This window comes from Pleurodeles waltl, chromosome 6 (assembly GCF_031143425.1).
Source record: "Pleurodeles waltl isolate 20211129_DDA chromosome 6, aPleWal1.hap1.20221129, whole genome shotgun sequence".
Taxonomy (NCBI): Eukaryota; Metazoa; Chordata; class Amphibia; order Caudata; family Salamandridae; genus Pleurodeles; species Pleurodeles waltl.
In genome coordinates, this window is record NC_090445.1 from 983,277,940 (window position 1) to 983,293,573 (window position 15,634).

At 45.7% G+C, this 15,634-nt stretch overlaps 1 protein-coding gene across 2 annotated transcripts in view; it reads right to left on the minus strand.

Moving 5' to 3' along the window:
* SLC16A12 (solute carrier family 16 member 12) overlaps nucleotides 1-15,131 on the minus strand; it is a 511,884-nt gene extending 496,753 nt beyond the window's left edge. The window contains exon 1 of one of the 2 annotated variants that reach the window (XM_069239860.1): nucleotides 14,954-15,131. The gene's annotated coding sequence lies outside the window, so the exon portion shown is untranslated. Of the gene's footprint in view, nucleotides 1-14,656; nucleotides 14,894-14,953 lie in introns of those variants that run through there. The other variant, XM_069239861.1, reaches the window with a different exon arrangement.
* Nucleotides 15,132-15,634: the final 503 nt, after the last annotated feature.

The window sequence follows — 15,634 nt, forward strand, 5'->3', positions numbered from 1 at the left end:
ACCACAAAGGCATTCGAGCAACCTCAGATTATTTGGCCTTGTTTTAGTGGTTTTGGTGGTAAGTAGAATGTGTGGATTAATATTAGTCATTGATAAGGACTCTGGGTCATTTTCCATTCAATCGTTTTGTTTTTCACTGTGACACTGCATCAACCATTGCAAAGTAGCAACATAGGGGCAGTCCATCTTGAACTGCTAGGGTAAATCCCCTTTTAGGCACAGGAAGGGCAGGGCCCACACCTGAGCACACCAGTTACACTTAGGGTGTCTCACTGCGGGAAAATGTTGGAATTCTTGAATCAATCTCACCTCTTACAGTGAAAAAGTGAGCAAAGGAGCAAAGAAATGAAGAATTTGTACGTGGCCAAGGCTGCTTATAAGTGGCTGAGAGCCAAGCATTCCATCCATCACTTGTTTATTTTCTCAATGGTAGAACCCATGTACCACAGTCCAGTAGCTCACTGAGGTATAGGGGTGCTGCAGTCTGTTTTCTTGGATGATTGATCTTGGGTTACAGCATGACCCAAATGACTTAAGACATTGATGAATGTATGATTACCACCCATCCTAAACTCATGTCCTTTATAACCAATACTTTGATCAGTAGAGAATGGAACCAAAACCAACTTGCAGTAATATGGCATAAAGAATTGAAGACTCCACCAAAAATATCAGTAGAGGCAAGAAATCTGGGAGTAATCATGCACTCAAACCAACACTTTATCACACCAGTTAATGAAGTCAACATGCCATGGAGTACACTCTACACTATGTAAATAATGAGACACATGTTCTCTCACTAAAGGTACTCAAAGAAAATACAGGCCATTCTCACCCTGATAATGTTGCAGTCTAAGATGCAATGGGGTGTACCTAGTCATCCCTGTTTCATACTACACAAACTATGACCAATCCAAAACACCACAGAAAGTCTGCTACTATACATGCATCCAAGTGACTATACGACAATGATGCTGACAGTTCTACACTGGCTCACGACAGCTGGACACTCTGCTCTGAAAGGAAGTTGTACCTTTAACAAAACCATCCAAGGGAAAGGCCTGCAGTTTCTACAAGTGAAATTCCAACAACCCCCCAGAACATGACACCTCACTGAAGACCAGTAGCTTGACTCATTGTTCCTTATTATCAGAAGAAAAGTAAATTACTCTGGAACTCCTGCAAGGATAGATATGACATATATTAAATCACAAAACACTCAGGAAGTAAGCGAAAACATTGATCATTGTGAGATAAAGAAGCATCACAATATAGTAACAGTACACCTTTGCTCACATAATCTGGCTTCCTGTCTTATCTCTTATTACGTGTATGCTTGACTTTGAGCTTATACAGCACTCCACTAAAATACCAAATGCATGCATACATGCATACATACATACTTACATACGTACACACATACAAGCATACCCAATGTGGCACACTGGCTGTGAAAAACCAACCTACAATAATGGTGAAATGAGAACTCACTGCCCAAGAGCTCCCCAAAAGTCAAAGGAGCAGCACACATTATTTCCTCACAATCAGCAGTAACCAGAGCTGGAAAACACTGATACCTTAACCAGAGCTGGAAAACATTGATACCCTCTCTGAAGAATAATCATGTCATGCAGCATATACCCCAAACCCCTAGGGCACAAGTGTACTTTCAGCTAGCCATGATCAAACCACTAAAACCAAGTCACTCAAAACAAAAAAAAACAGGCACCCAATGCTTGAGGAGATCTGCCACATTTGGTTGGCATCTGAGAGGGCTTCATGTAGTCCAAATATGAAGTTCCTGTTCCCCTTCCCCACCATATTCAAAATTGCACACTCTCCTTGAGAACAACAACAGATCATATAAGGGTTTTCTGTGATGGAGACCATAAAGTCAGATATCTGCCCTCTTTCCCCTGCTAGACCCACCAGCTTTACTTAATTGATATCCTAATTTCTGTATGAAGCACGAGAGTTGGACTGAAAGTATCAGGTATTACAGAAAACTCAGCTTAGGACCTGAAGTACAATTGATATCAACCAGCTAATATAATTTGAGTAACCCCATCTCTCACTCATCTTTCCTCCATCACACTGCTATCCAAGACAAGGTCAGACTTGGACAGAAAATAGGCCGTGGCACCAAAATAAAAGTGGCCCCCATCAGTGAATTGGAAAGCCAAAAGAGCGGCCCATGTTTGTAAACTGGAGCAGTTTTGAACTAGTTAAGCTGAGCTGTATAAGTGAGTAAGATATGGAAGAAAACATGGGTTGGAGCTTTTTGCAGTCAGTGTTTGTTTTAATATCAGGGAAATCAATAGTAAAAAGAGGCCCACAATGAGCCAAAAAAACGGCACACACACTGACTTATCAGACCAGCCCACTGGGCACTGCCAGATTGCCCAATAGGTCAGTCCAACCCATATCCAAGACACAAGAGCACCATTCTGTCATTCACGCACAACGCCAAATTGCCTCCCACATAGGAACACAGCAAATTCAACCAAGTACTCCACCAATGTGCAATGTGCTTCTGACCAATAATGTGCCTTGTTGCCTCACAAATGGGTAGGATTCACTATATGTTAGACCTGGTCCTTGTTGCAGGGTCATCCCCAAACTTGTTGCCTTCCTCCTCCTATTTTACTGACCTCCTTTTGTTGGCTGTAGGACTCTGGGCACTTTATCACTGCTGATCAGTGTTAAATTGCATGTGCTCTCTGTTGGACCTGTCCCTTTCTACAGGGGCATTCCCAAAACTTTTTGTCTTCTCCTCCTATTTTCTCTGATCCTTTTTGGCTGACGTTATGACTCTGGTCATTTTATCACTGCTAATCAGTGCTAAACTACCTGATTGGCACATTTAATTTATCTGTAACTCCCCTGTACAGTGGTATCCCTATACCAAGGGCCTGTAAATTAAATGCTACTAGTGGGCCTGCAGCAAAGCTTTCGCCGCCCACAGAAGTAGCCTTTCAAACCTATCTCAGGCCTGCTAGTGCAGGGCCTGTGTACACATTTTACTGCCACAGGGACCTGGCATCTACATTTACTTGCCAGGCCCAGAACTCCCCTTTTACTTCATGTAAGTCACCCCCTAAGTTTGGCCTCAGCTAGCCCTATGGGCACGGTGCTGTGTATGTAGAAGACAGGACATGTGCCTATTAGCGTGGCGTGTCCTGGTAGTGGCAAACAGCCTATTTGATTTCTCACTTCTGTGAGTGCTGCCTTTCATACGATTGCATTAGAAATGCCCTGCCTTATTTCTAGGGGGTATTGTCTGATTTATGAGGGGTAGCGTAGGCACGTTTGGTATGGTTCTAATGGTAGTGAGAAATGCTGCTTACTGGTGTAGGTGGATAATTTATTACCATTATAGAAATGATACTTTTAGAAAGTGAGCATTTCTCTGTGCTTATGACTCTGGTGTTTTGCAGCTTGACTCCAATCCACGTCTGGGCAGAGTGACAGCTGGGCTCTGTGCATACTTTTCAGACAGCCTGTACATAGGGAGGGTGGAGGTGTCACAGAGGTGCATCTACATATTGAATGGTCTTCTTGGGCTGAGAAAAGGGGAGGCGGGGCACACCTGCATTTGTAAAGGCTGTGCCCTGGCCTCACCCAAAGGAATAGTTTATCCCCAACTGATGTCTGGAGCCTGTGTTGGAGGAGAGAGGAAGCACTCCTAGAACCAGTAGTAACTGGTTGGAACCTCTTCTCCCCCTCATGGAAATTGCTTTGTAAAACTGAGTATAAGTACAGGGGACTTTCCCTCACAATTTGAGAAACTTTCTAACACAAGCAACTTTTGTAGAACTGGACACAGAACGCTGCTGGAGGGACCCACCAGGAACCCCCTTGGATTGCTGGTGTTGTGCTGACGTGTGACACATGGGTCACTAGGAGGAAATGCCACTGACTGCTTCCACCTTGTGCTGGGGCCCCTGCCGCGCTGTGCTCCACCTTGGTGTCCCTATAGGCTGGGTGCTGTGGCTCCTGCCCTCTGCAACCCTATGCCCTCCGTCGCTGGAAGCGAATGAGAAGCGCTTCATTTTACTTGGATAGCGCCATGAGCGTGCTTTTTGATCTTTGAGAGCACTTCCTATTGTGTAATCTAACGCCTTGAAAAGTGCTTTATTTGCTTGCCCCCTGCACTTTGTAAGTGCTTGATTGAAGTGCCAAAATCACTGCCGCAACCTGGGCATTCTTGGTTCCCAAGCACGTCAGTGACGCGCTACCCCTGGTGCCCCTGGGGTACGAAGATTCGAAACCAGGAACGAGCATGCTCCTAGCAGTGCCCACAGGGTGAAGCACACTCCAAGGAGTGCCCCCGGGCCACCAACAGGCACCAACTTTGGCCTGATCACCGCTGCAGCTCGGGCGGCATGCATTAGAGTAGCGCACCAGATCGGGTGCGGGCAAGTCAGTTGGGACGAGCCAAGGGATGTGAGGATGGGCGGAGAGGAGGCCTCATCGGAGGTCCCCCGCTCCACCGGGCCTCCATTTTGCATAGAGGTCGTGGACGGGGAGGAAGCCTCATCAGAGGCTCCTTGCACCGCTAAGCCCCTTCTTCTTGAGGCGCTGGTCCACCAGGAAGGGCCAGTTTTGGCTCCGTGGGATTCACAGGGACTGTGGGCGCCCAGTCCGGGCACGGGTCCTAGGAGGGGCCCCGATATAAGAACCAGAGTGGGTGAATGACGCCCCCTACCTCCATCATAAAATGGCCCCCGTTTGGGGCCGAGGAGCACCGGGGGCCCCTTTTTTCCTTTGTGGCACTCGAGATGCCTTCATGCTAAAAGCAGGTACATTTGATGTTGCTTTTATGGGCATTATGAGAATGTTGTGCTAACCTGTTTTCTTTTTATGACTTGCTATGTATTTCCTGATACTCCTGGTATGGGCATTTATGAGGAGGTTATGGCGTGCATTATTGTAGTAATGTTTTCCTGACTACTGCTTATGTTGCAGAATAATGAGTATCCTGTGTGTTTTTTGTGACTACTGCTGATTTCTGCAGGGTAACAGTACTTTGTAATATTCTGACAACTGCTTGGGTGGCAGGGTATTACTGATATGTTGTGTTAGGTATAATGATGTTGTGTAGAATACGGTTTATGTTTTATATAACTTGGTGTTGTGTTTCCTTTGTGGTGGGGATAGTGTGTCACATGTGTTGTGAAAATGCTTTACACATAGCTCGTGCCAAGCTACAAAGGGGGTGAGCAGGGGCTAGGGTGTGTTACCCCCTCGCACCGACTAGAGACGGTGGGTTCTGCCAGGCTTAGGTGCATACCCTAGCCAACCAGAAAAAACATTTCTAGGACTCTCCATTCTAAACTTAGTATGACTGGCTTACATCTGATTGGCTAATTTAATTTAACTGTAAGTCTCTTGTTCAGTGGTATCCCCTATACCCAGAGCCTGTAAACTAAATGCTACTAGGGGGCCTGCAGTGCAGCTTGGGCCAACAACAGAAGTAGCCTTTCAACCTTGTCTCAGGCCTACCACTGCAGAGCCTCTGTGTGCAGTATACTGCCACGTTGACTTGGCAGGTCAAACTACTTGCCAAAGCCTAAACTCCCTTTTTACTGCACTTAAGTCCCCCCAAGGTATGCCCTATACAGCCCTATGGGCAGGGTGCTGTGTATGTAAAAGGTAGGACATATGTATTTATGTACTACATGTCCTAGTAGTGACAAACAGTTCGTTTAGTTTCTCACTAGTGTGAGCGCTGCTCCTCTCATAGGATTGCATTGGGAATGCCCTTTCATATGGCTAAGTGGTATCTTCTGATCTATGAGGAATAGAATGGGCATGTTTAGTATGTTTAGAATGGTAGTGAGAAGTGCTGCTTACTGGTGTAGGAGGCTTTTTTTATTACCATTGTAGAAATGCCACTTTTAGAAAGTGGGCATTTATCTGTTCTTATAACTTTGGTGTGTTTGCAGCTTGACTCTAATCACATCTGGGGTATTCATATTTTCCAGACAGCCATCACACAGGGATGGTGGAGGTATAACTGGAGTACATCTGTATACTGAATAGTCTTTCTGGGCTGGGAGAGGGAGAGGCGGGGACACTTACATTTGTATAGGCTGTGTCCTGCCCTCACACAAGGGGCTTATTTACCCCCTAATGATGTCAGGAGCCAGTGCTGGAGGAGAAGGGGGCATTCCTGGAACCGGTTAGTGCTGGTTGGAACCCACTCTCCACCTTCGTGGAAGTTGAACAGAATGAGTATAAGTACAGGTGGTTGACCCCTACACTTCTAGACACTGTATTAACTTGGCACCAGATGCTGCTGCAAGGAACTGTTATGCCAGCGGAACCGCCATTAGGACTGACCTGCTGTAGTGCTGACCTGTGGCCTGCTAGGTCACTAGAAAGACTGCCACTTTAGTTTATAAGGAGCCTGATGTGCTGGCCTGCTGTTGTTCCACCACTTCTGTGTACCCCCAGTGATCTCCCAGGATCTGTTGCTTGGTTCCCTGGGTGTTTGTAACCCCAGGGGTAATACAAGTGACACTAGCTCACCCCTGCCGTGGGATTGTGGTGGCCTGTGAGACCGGCAGCAGCATGAACTACACCATGAGCTGTGCTCCTGATATGGCCGTGGAATTGCCTCTACTTTCTGCAATTAGTGTGTGTCAAGCGCTGACAGAGGCTCTGGTGTGTGCTCCCCCATCTGAGGAATCCGGGTCCTTTCACCTCATTTGCACAAGTGCCTGTTGGGTATTGTCGGGCGATCGACCTGTGTATTTGTCCCTCCCTGGTGCCAGGGGCATGAAGAGCTGGTTTCCAAAGGCGCAAATGAAGCGTGCATAGATCGGTGCCCCTGGGGCACAGATGGGCACTTACTCAGGAGGCTTCACCACCGCGACACGGGTGAGGACATCAGAGGAGCTGACTTGAGGCTCAAACACACCGGGAGATCCCCTGTGCTAGGCGGGCTCCCCAAGAATCAAGGGATCCCTCCGGAAGGCCTGGGGGGGCTCTGGACTCACTCCAGGGACACATGTAAGGCGGAGAGAGAGCCACCTGTGAACTGCAACTGCACTGCATGTTCGTGGGCAGCTGTACTGGAGTACTGCCTACACGAGGAGACTGGAAGAGGTCTTGACAAGAAGGTGTGGGCTTACTTTCATTCCCCCCTCCCACAGCAGGATTGCCGGGGGTGGAAGTGCGGGGCTTCGCACCCCAGAGCCAGGAGACTCACCTGGATTACTGAAGCTCTCCGAGTAGGAGAGCTGGATGTGGCCATTATGGGGGTTGGCACCCGTGGGGGACCCGAGAGGTAGCCCCGCGGCTTTGGAAGGTGGATGTGCCACTCTGCTAGACACCGCAGCAGTAACTCTAACAGGCGCATCAGTTACTGCCTGCTCGACTTTACCGTGTGAGGAGGCAACACACGGAAAGGAGAGTCTGCGGTAATGGCGCTATTTGTGCAGTAGGAGCACTGGGAGCCTCATACAAAAGAGGTTGTTGGTGATTCTTGTCGTAATTACCCTGACACCACAATTTCTCCCCCCATTATGCATGTTGCATTCTTCAGGACCCGATTCCTATGATATGTCGTGCTTGCCACGTTGGGAGTAACCAGCATAGGTTTCAGGGCCTCTCCGATCTGCAGTGGGAGGGTAATGTTGGTATATGACATATGCCCTAAGGAAATGTTCTGATGCTATGCACATTTAAGTTGGTGATAATGATGACTTGCCACTTGGGGAACGTTTCCTTCTATGTCACTCATGATGATGTCTTGGCATCCATGAAAATGTGGTTGTTATGATGTGCGTTTTTGGTAATAATGATGACCCTACTACTGCTTGTGTTGCAGAATAGCAGTAACCTATGTGTTTATCTGACTACTGCTTGCTTTTGCAGAATACTAGTAATCTGTGTGATGTTCTGACTACTGCTTGTGTAGCAGGGAATTACTCATACATGCCATGCTTGCTCTAATGATTTATGTGCAAAACAGTTTATTTTTATATAACTTGTTGCGGAGGTTCCTTTGTGGTGTGTTGGGTGTGTTGTGCAAATGCTTTACACGTTGCCTCTGGGATAAGCCTGACTGCTCGTGTCAAACTACCAAGGGTGTTAGCAGGGGTTATCTTGGGTGTGTAGCTCCCGTATCCTGACTAGAGTGGTTTCCCCTGCATGGCTGAGGTGCCTACCCTAGCCAACCAGGAATCCTAATCCTAACACTATACAAATGCAATTACAATATAATACAGTATGACACAAGCTGTACCTCACTGCAGAGGCCCAAAGAAGCAGAAATATGTTTGTGGTTGCTCACATGTCCATGCATAGAGGAGGTTAACTTTCAGTTTGCGTTGGACTCTGCCTTTTTGGGTGGCGCCTAGACTGATTTGAAAACGTGTGGTTTATGAGTGTAATGCATAGTGGTAAAAAAATCGTGGATTAGAATGTAGCATACAGGAATTATCAGTGACTTAGATTAATTCAAGAATTCCACCCGTCATCTTTTTGTTTTTCATGTGGAATCCTACGTGGCTTTGCATGTTAGGCCAGTTTAAGTAGTGATACGGTTTAGGGTGCATAAATGGGCTAAAAGTCCGAGCTTCTTTTGATTTGAATTTCTAAAGCACACATTTTAAAATGCTACACAGCATTCTTGTCTCATTCTTTTTCCTACAACCAGGGCATCATCTACAGCCCAAAAATGATGGTAGAGCTTTGCTTTACATGTGTATATTTACCATGTTTTAGTACCTTTTCCCCAGAGTCGGACTGGCTGTACCAGGCACTGTGCATTTCCCCGTGAGGGTGGGAGGGTGTGGGCCTCTTTTATTACTGAAGGGCCCGTTTTGTAGCAGTGCAGCAATTTTAAAAGCACTGTAGAGTTCCTTGTATATTCAACAGTGTTCAGGCAATAATAAAAGTGCCAAGATAACTCTGATGATTAGTGTATCTGGCTCAAGAGAGATCAGAGTTTTGTTTAGTGCCAGTTTTGACTCATCTAAGGTAGCACAGAAGGTTAACATGGCTACTGCAAAGAACGTGAACTTTGCAGATCACAGAACAGTATTTTATGTGCATAGCTCAGTGGGATACTGCTTTTGTCACAGAGATTCTTTTGTTGTTGGTAGTTCACAGGTTACAATCATAATCTAGCACAGTGAGCTATGAATTGCCATCAAAGAGCTGCATGCAAACTTCATAGTACGGGTTAGAAAGTTAGTTTTTTTTCTCAGTCTTCGATTATTCTAATTTTGCTTAAAAGAGTTTATTTGGGTAGAAACAAATTGTTATCAGTAAAGCCTTCCCTAACCACTGTGTTGTGTTCTAAGTCCTGAATATATGCTCCCTAACACCAAACACTCTTACAAAATGCATACCAGTATGGATGACATTTGAATCCTACACCTTGTAGTCCCCTTTGTCTTATGTAACATTTGCTACACACTGATTTACACACCTATGATTTTTTTTCTCTGTATGTGTGTGTAATGTAAAGTGTGCCAACACCATACGCTGGTAAGAGAGGCAATATAAAACAAATGAAATACATGTGAGAGAGGGACTATGGAGAGATGAGAGGCGCTGTTAGAGGGAGTTAGTGAATCATTGAAGAGCCCCAATAAAGATTGCTGTATCCTGGTGCTCTGTAAGATCATCATTTGCTATGCTTTAAAAACGAATACAATTGAACATATAATGAAAAATGTGTTGTAGAAGACACAGTTTTTGCCACTTTTTCTCAAAGTTTCTTGGGGGAGAACACCCGCCCCACACCTCACTGTAGTGGTCTGGTTCATCCGCTATGCACCCTATGGGGGCTGGCGTGACAAAAATTGCCAGGGCTACTTTGGGTTCCTAGTCCAGCCCTGCTGTTCCCTGAAGCCTTCAGTACATTGTTTCTCCTAAACTTGTTTTCTGTCTCCTTGTTTCAAGTGCTTTCTTTCGAGGTTTGACTTATTTAAACAGATGGTTACAAATGTAATGTTTGTCTTCAGGAAAGCATTTTCTTGTGCACTCAAGACCAGATGCAGCCCCACCAGTGACTGGTCCCTTTTGGTGAATTCCAATTGACCAGCTGTCATTTGAATCTTTTTCTGCTTATATTCTTTGGATATTTAAGATGCTGCAGGAAAAAAATCAAAGGAAGTGCTATTACGGGATATAGCAAAAATGCTTTGTAACTGGTCAACAGGAATATCCAACAGCATCGACAAAAAGGTTTCCAAGACATTTAAAGAGAGGAAGTAAGGACACCAGAGGGAAAGCACTGGATATGAATGTCCTCCGGCAAGGGGAAAGAATGGATGTTAAGGGTTTGGCTGGCTTTTCTACAATGGCCTATGTCTTTGGTTGTATTTTATTTCTTTCTATGATAGCTAAGGTTAGCAGATAGGCCAAAGCTTTTGGAGATACTATCTTTCAGATCTAGATTTCCTTTTTGTAACTTTAAAATGAACCAAGATTACATTTTCCAGAATGTCTTAGATCAGTGGTTCCCAACCTTTTAACTTCTGTGGACTCCCACTTCATCAGTACTGGAAACCGGGGACCCCCACTGAATCATTATTAAAATCCGGGGACCCCCGCCACCCAATAAGTCATTACTGAAAGCTGGTGACCTAATCTGTTAATATTATTACATTTTCTAAACAGTAGCGGACCCTCTGAAGAGGCTTCGTGGACCCCCGGAAGTCCCTGGACCACAGGTTGGAAACCACTGTGTTATATCAAAATGGTGTCCCTGATAACATAGAAATCATTTGATAATCTTAGTTCCATGATGTCTGCAAAAGGGTGAGCTGGTGAAAGGAAATTTATGGTAATTGAAATGTGAAGCTTTCTGTTTGAATCCTTGGTGTACTCTGTCAGACCTTCAAACCTTTGGTATGGTCGACCTAAATTCAGCGTTTCAGTTAAGTTTTGGAGTGGAACATATTATATTTCAATGCTAATTAAAAGGGCGCCATTCCCACTGTTGGAAGTGTGAACATTACAAAGCTTAATGTTTTCAGAGAAAGTGAGCATATGACAAGAAATTATCATATGCCTCTGCCTTCCATGTTTGAAATCTCAGAACATACATGTAAGCAAACCACCAAATCATGCGAGTCGGGTACCAATCTTTTGTGATGCAAAGAGCTCAGGGAGATGTTCAAGTTAAAACAAGCACTATCAAAGCCAACAGATCTAGGCTGGGCAAGTGTGCTATTTTATTTTTTTATTTTGAAAGCTCACTGTATAAATAAAAAACTAAATCATATTTAAAAAATGTAACATTAATGTGGCCCAGCACCCCAGGACACCACCCTTGCACTAAAGAGCACCTTTTTTCAGGTAGTGGTGTATACAAGATCATGTAAAATGCTGTCAATCAAATACAATACAGCCAATGGACGAAGTGGGCTGACCCATTGCTCCAAAGGTGAACAAGGTACAACAAACCAAGAGCCCCTCCGCCAGACTCTTCCTGAACTTCCCCCGCCGAGAACACATCACAGGACACCTGAGAGATCTCCACTGGCTCCCCGTTGAGAAGATCAACTTCAAGCTCCTCGTACACACCTACAGGGCTCTCCACAACCTTGGACCCAAATACCTCAAACACTGCATTACCTTTTACTCCCATGCCAGACTTCTCCGCTCCTCCCAGCAGTCGCTTGCCACCGTACCCCGCATAAGCAAGTCTTCAGCTGGAGGGAGATTATTCTCCTACCTTGCGACAAAATGTTGGAACACCTTACGTCTCCACCTCAGACAGTTGCCGTAGCTAGCTCAATTCAGGAAGGACCTCAAGACCTGACTCTTCTACTGAACCCTGAGGACATACCCCACGGCGCCTTGAGACCCTACGGGTGAGTAGCTTGCTCTAAAATTACTAATCACGAAGCCTAGACCTGCGTACATTATTTCACACTATGCAACTCACTTTCTGTGAAAAACATTCACCGTTTTGAATTTACAAACAGATGTGCAAGTATGTTTGACTTAGATATAAATAAATAAATACAGAGCACACATATATTTGCATTCATATTGTGTCTATAGTAAAGATGACGTCTCAGCTGTGAATTGTAAAATAGGCCTTGTCCCTTTTAAGTGAAGGATGTTACAATAGTGTCAAATTGCTTCCTGTGAGGTCACTGCTTGTGATATCATTGCATGTGACACCACTGGGGAATGTAGATGACAGTACCCGTCATGTTTTTTTTAGGATATGTACCCTAAGACTTGGCATCTAACTTAAAGTGTGAAATTCTCAAGTGCATTTTCCAGATTCGAAGTTCTTTGGAAATATTTTGTTTTTTGGAGGACTTTTTCCTTTTTGGCCAAGACACTTGTTGACTGAGTTGAACTTTTCCCTTCTCAGCTTCCTTTGTTGGAAGGGGAAGGCCATTTTCCATGTGTACAACAACATAAATGGCTCACTGGTTTAAGAGGGGAACCTGCAAAGCGCTGTAATAACTACTGGAAACAAATTAAACACAATTTTCGACACAACAACATGGAAGTCAATTCACCGAAATGCCAGGGGTAGCGGAGGTGACATCACACGCCCTTTGACCTTCACCTTCACTTACACGCACATAATTATATATACATACAGATTTGCACTTACATGTGTTCTCTCTTACATGAACACACTGTCACCCGCAAACACGCACACAACATACATTTAAAAGCATTTTTTACTTACCTCAGCTCTGTTTTTATTACGCTGACAGTGAATAATATGTTATAAAGAGAGTGGAGCCCCATCTGGCGTCCATAGGAAGGAGCTGCCTCTGTGTTCCTGGCTCTGAATTTGCCACCTCTGAGGCCAGGGGTCGCAAAGTCAGTGACAGGGGTTGCAAAGGGCAAACCAAGGGTCGCAGTTGCGACCCCTACATGACGTCTATGCACAACATGTCTCGTTCATTTTACCTGTCCAGTCTCACCCAGCATCTTCTCATAACCAAAATACACGTTTTACTGAAACAACGGTGTAACCAATACTTGATAAAGCGCATGATTTGTAAATACCCATCACATACTTAATTCAATGTAACACTTGCCCGTGCCGTTCAAAGCATCACTGGTTATGAAGTACATCTTACACTGTACGTTAAACGTGTTTTTTAGCGATCAATGTGCCTCTACTGACTCAGTCAGTCGCACAGCATGAGTTTGAAAAATATAAGTAAACTACAGCCTGTGTTTTTGACGCAGAATATGAACACAATCCTTTGCTCACCCCGTATACTCCCCTCCCGGACTGGTCAAAGAGTGGGGGCGGGTGAAGCTGGGGCCAGAGAGGAATGGGACCTCTGAAAGATACACTGGGTCACCACATCATTTAGCGGCCCCAGGGCGCGCGGAGACGTGACTTTTTAACATTGCGCAATGCTACTTTTCAACCCAGGTTTACCCAGGTCTGGCAGATGGCTGGAAATAGTGGCTCCCCAGACACAGGGATCCATTGTAGAAATTGATTCCATGTTGACTCGCGCAAATCCCAGCAAGTCTGTGCGGCCCTTTCTCTTTCGGGTGTTGATAAAATTAGTATCATTGAGTTGGATAACAATGAATACATCCTATTAGGAGCAAAATGCACCACGGAGTGAACGCGTGCTTTACCAATGGGCTTGCTATGTGATCTGTAAAGAGGGGTTAGGTAAAGTCGTTCTTGGTGAACAAATGGGAACACAGAGTCCGTACAAGGTACTAATATCTCTCCGCTACTCTGTACCAAAACAACAATTTAAAAAGCATAAAGAAATATCCGAAATGATCCTAGGCTTCAGTGGCGAAGAACTCCCTCCACCCACGCTAGATAGAGCGTCCCGTTTCATACGGGACATCTGCATTACATAGCATAACAATACACAAAACATGGAAGTTAAGCACTAGATTACAATAAAACAGATTAACGAACGGATCCGTCGAAAAGTGGAAATCGACCCCCTAGGACTCCCACCACAGCTATGAATGCTCTGCTGCCAGCACCGGTAGAAATTATTAAAGAATATCTTCCACGTACGCAAAGACACGTTGGGCGGGTAACAGAGGGACCCTGACTTCTGAGACTACGGGGTCCAGCCTCTGCACGTTATCCACATAGAAGTCCATCAAAACTCTTTGGGGGGTGGGGGCATCTCAATGCCTCTTCAACCCTACATTTCACCTGCTTAGGAGTCTAAAGCCACCTTCCAGACACACAAAGCCCTGAGAGTTGGTAGCTCCTGGATGCCCAGGGCTGGCGCCACTGCACCTGCGGGGCCCCTCCTGCGCCCCTGCACTGTACCCGCATCCGTGCCAACTCTCGAGTTTCCAACGCAGCCACAATCCCACTGCTTCTGTTACCTGCAGGCTCCTTGACACAATACTGACAGGATCCTTATCGCAAACAACCCGGCCTCGCGGCTCAGATGGGTCTTATCGGCACATATTCGCGCGTGGCTTAAATAAGAAGCGCTGACTCAGCTCAGGGAAGCGGCTGGCTGAGGTTGTTGTTCGGTCCCAGCTGTTTACGCGACTGCATAAAAACACACCTCCCATTACTTTATAACAAAATACACACTCACTCCAGTTCCCAATAGCTGGTGCACTGCACATCTCGTAAATGTACACCGCGACCAGTTAGGATTTAACTGCCACATTAAGCAAGGCCGCTGCAGTAAAGCTGACTCACACTTGTTTTGTTGCTGCACTTTTACAAAGTTTCTTCGTTGGGGCACTGCGATTTCTTTCAATTCTGCTCCGACTTTAAAGCGCCAAAAAGCCTATGGTGCTGAACGACCGTTCAACACTAACACATACACCTCTCCCGTTATTGGCGCCCCTTCTCCTCTAAGGCAGGCTCTACGCAACTTTATGTTCTGCAGTCATAAATTCTGGGAGGAACGCTCTCCAGTCAACAGACAGTGCCCCGAGAACTGCTTATGTCAATTCCCGTCACACGAGGCTGTTCACGCTCAGATCCGCTTACCGTGCTCTCCGGGGCCGGCAGACAGCTGAGGTGCGCGCGCGCCGGCCGCTCCTGCACCCAGACTGCGCGCCCCGTCAGGAGGGCGCGTCCCCTCACACTTCAGGTGCCTGGAGCACTGTGTCCCCGCCCGCAGCTGGGGCCTCCCAACCACAACCCGTCCTCCGCTCCCTCCGCTCTGAACTCCAGGGAAAGCAGGGACAGCAACATTGCAGGCCACCACGGGCAGAAAATCTCCGGAATCGGATTACAAGAAACTCATTGGCCCTTAGCACTGTTTTCCTTTGTGTTAGTGACCGTGTGTCCAGTAATAAGCAATTTAAAAAACAGCTAGTGTTGGTGTTCAGAAATTACTTTTGCATGCCCACTTTCATTCATACATGCAGGCAACAACAATGGGGTGTCAGGCTCATTTGCAATTTTTAGCCTGGTTATGAGTTATGACCGCGTTTAATTCCATTTCAGACACACCCGTTCACGCCGCGTCGATTTGCATTCTTCTCTTTCTCCCAATATCCACCACTCCATTCGTTGAAACCAATTCTTACATTAGTCAAGATGTTCCTTTAGTTGTTAAAGTTGTTTACCTCCCCGCCTCTCACAGTCTCCAGGTTTTTATCAGATAAAACAATTCATATAACAAACAAAATACATGGAAAAAGTTTGATACTATATAATCACATA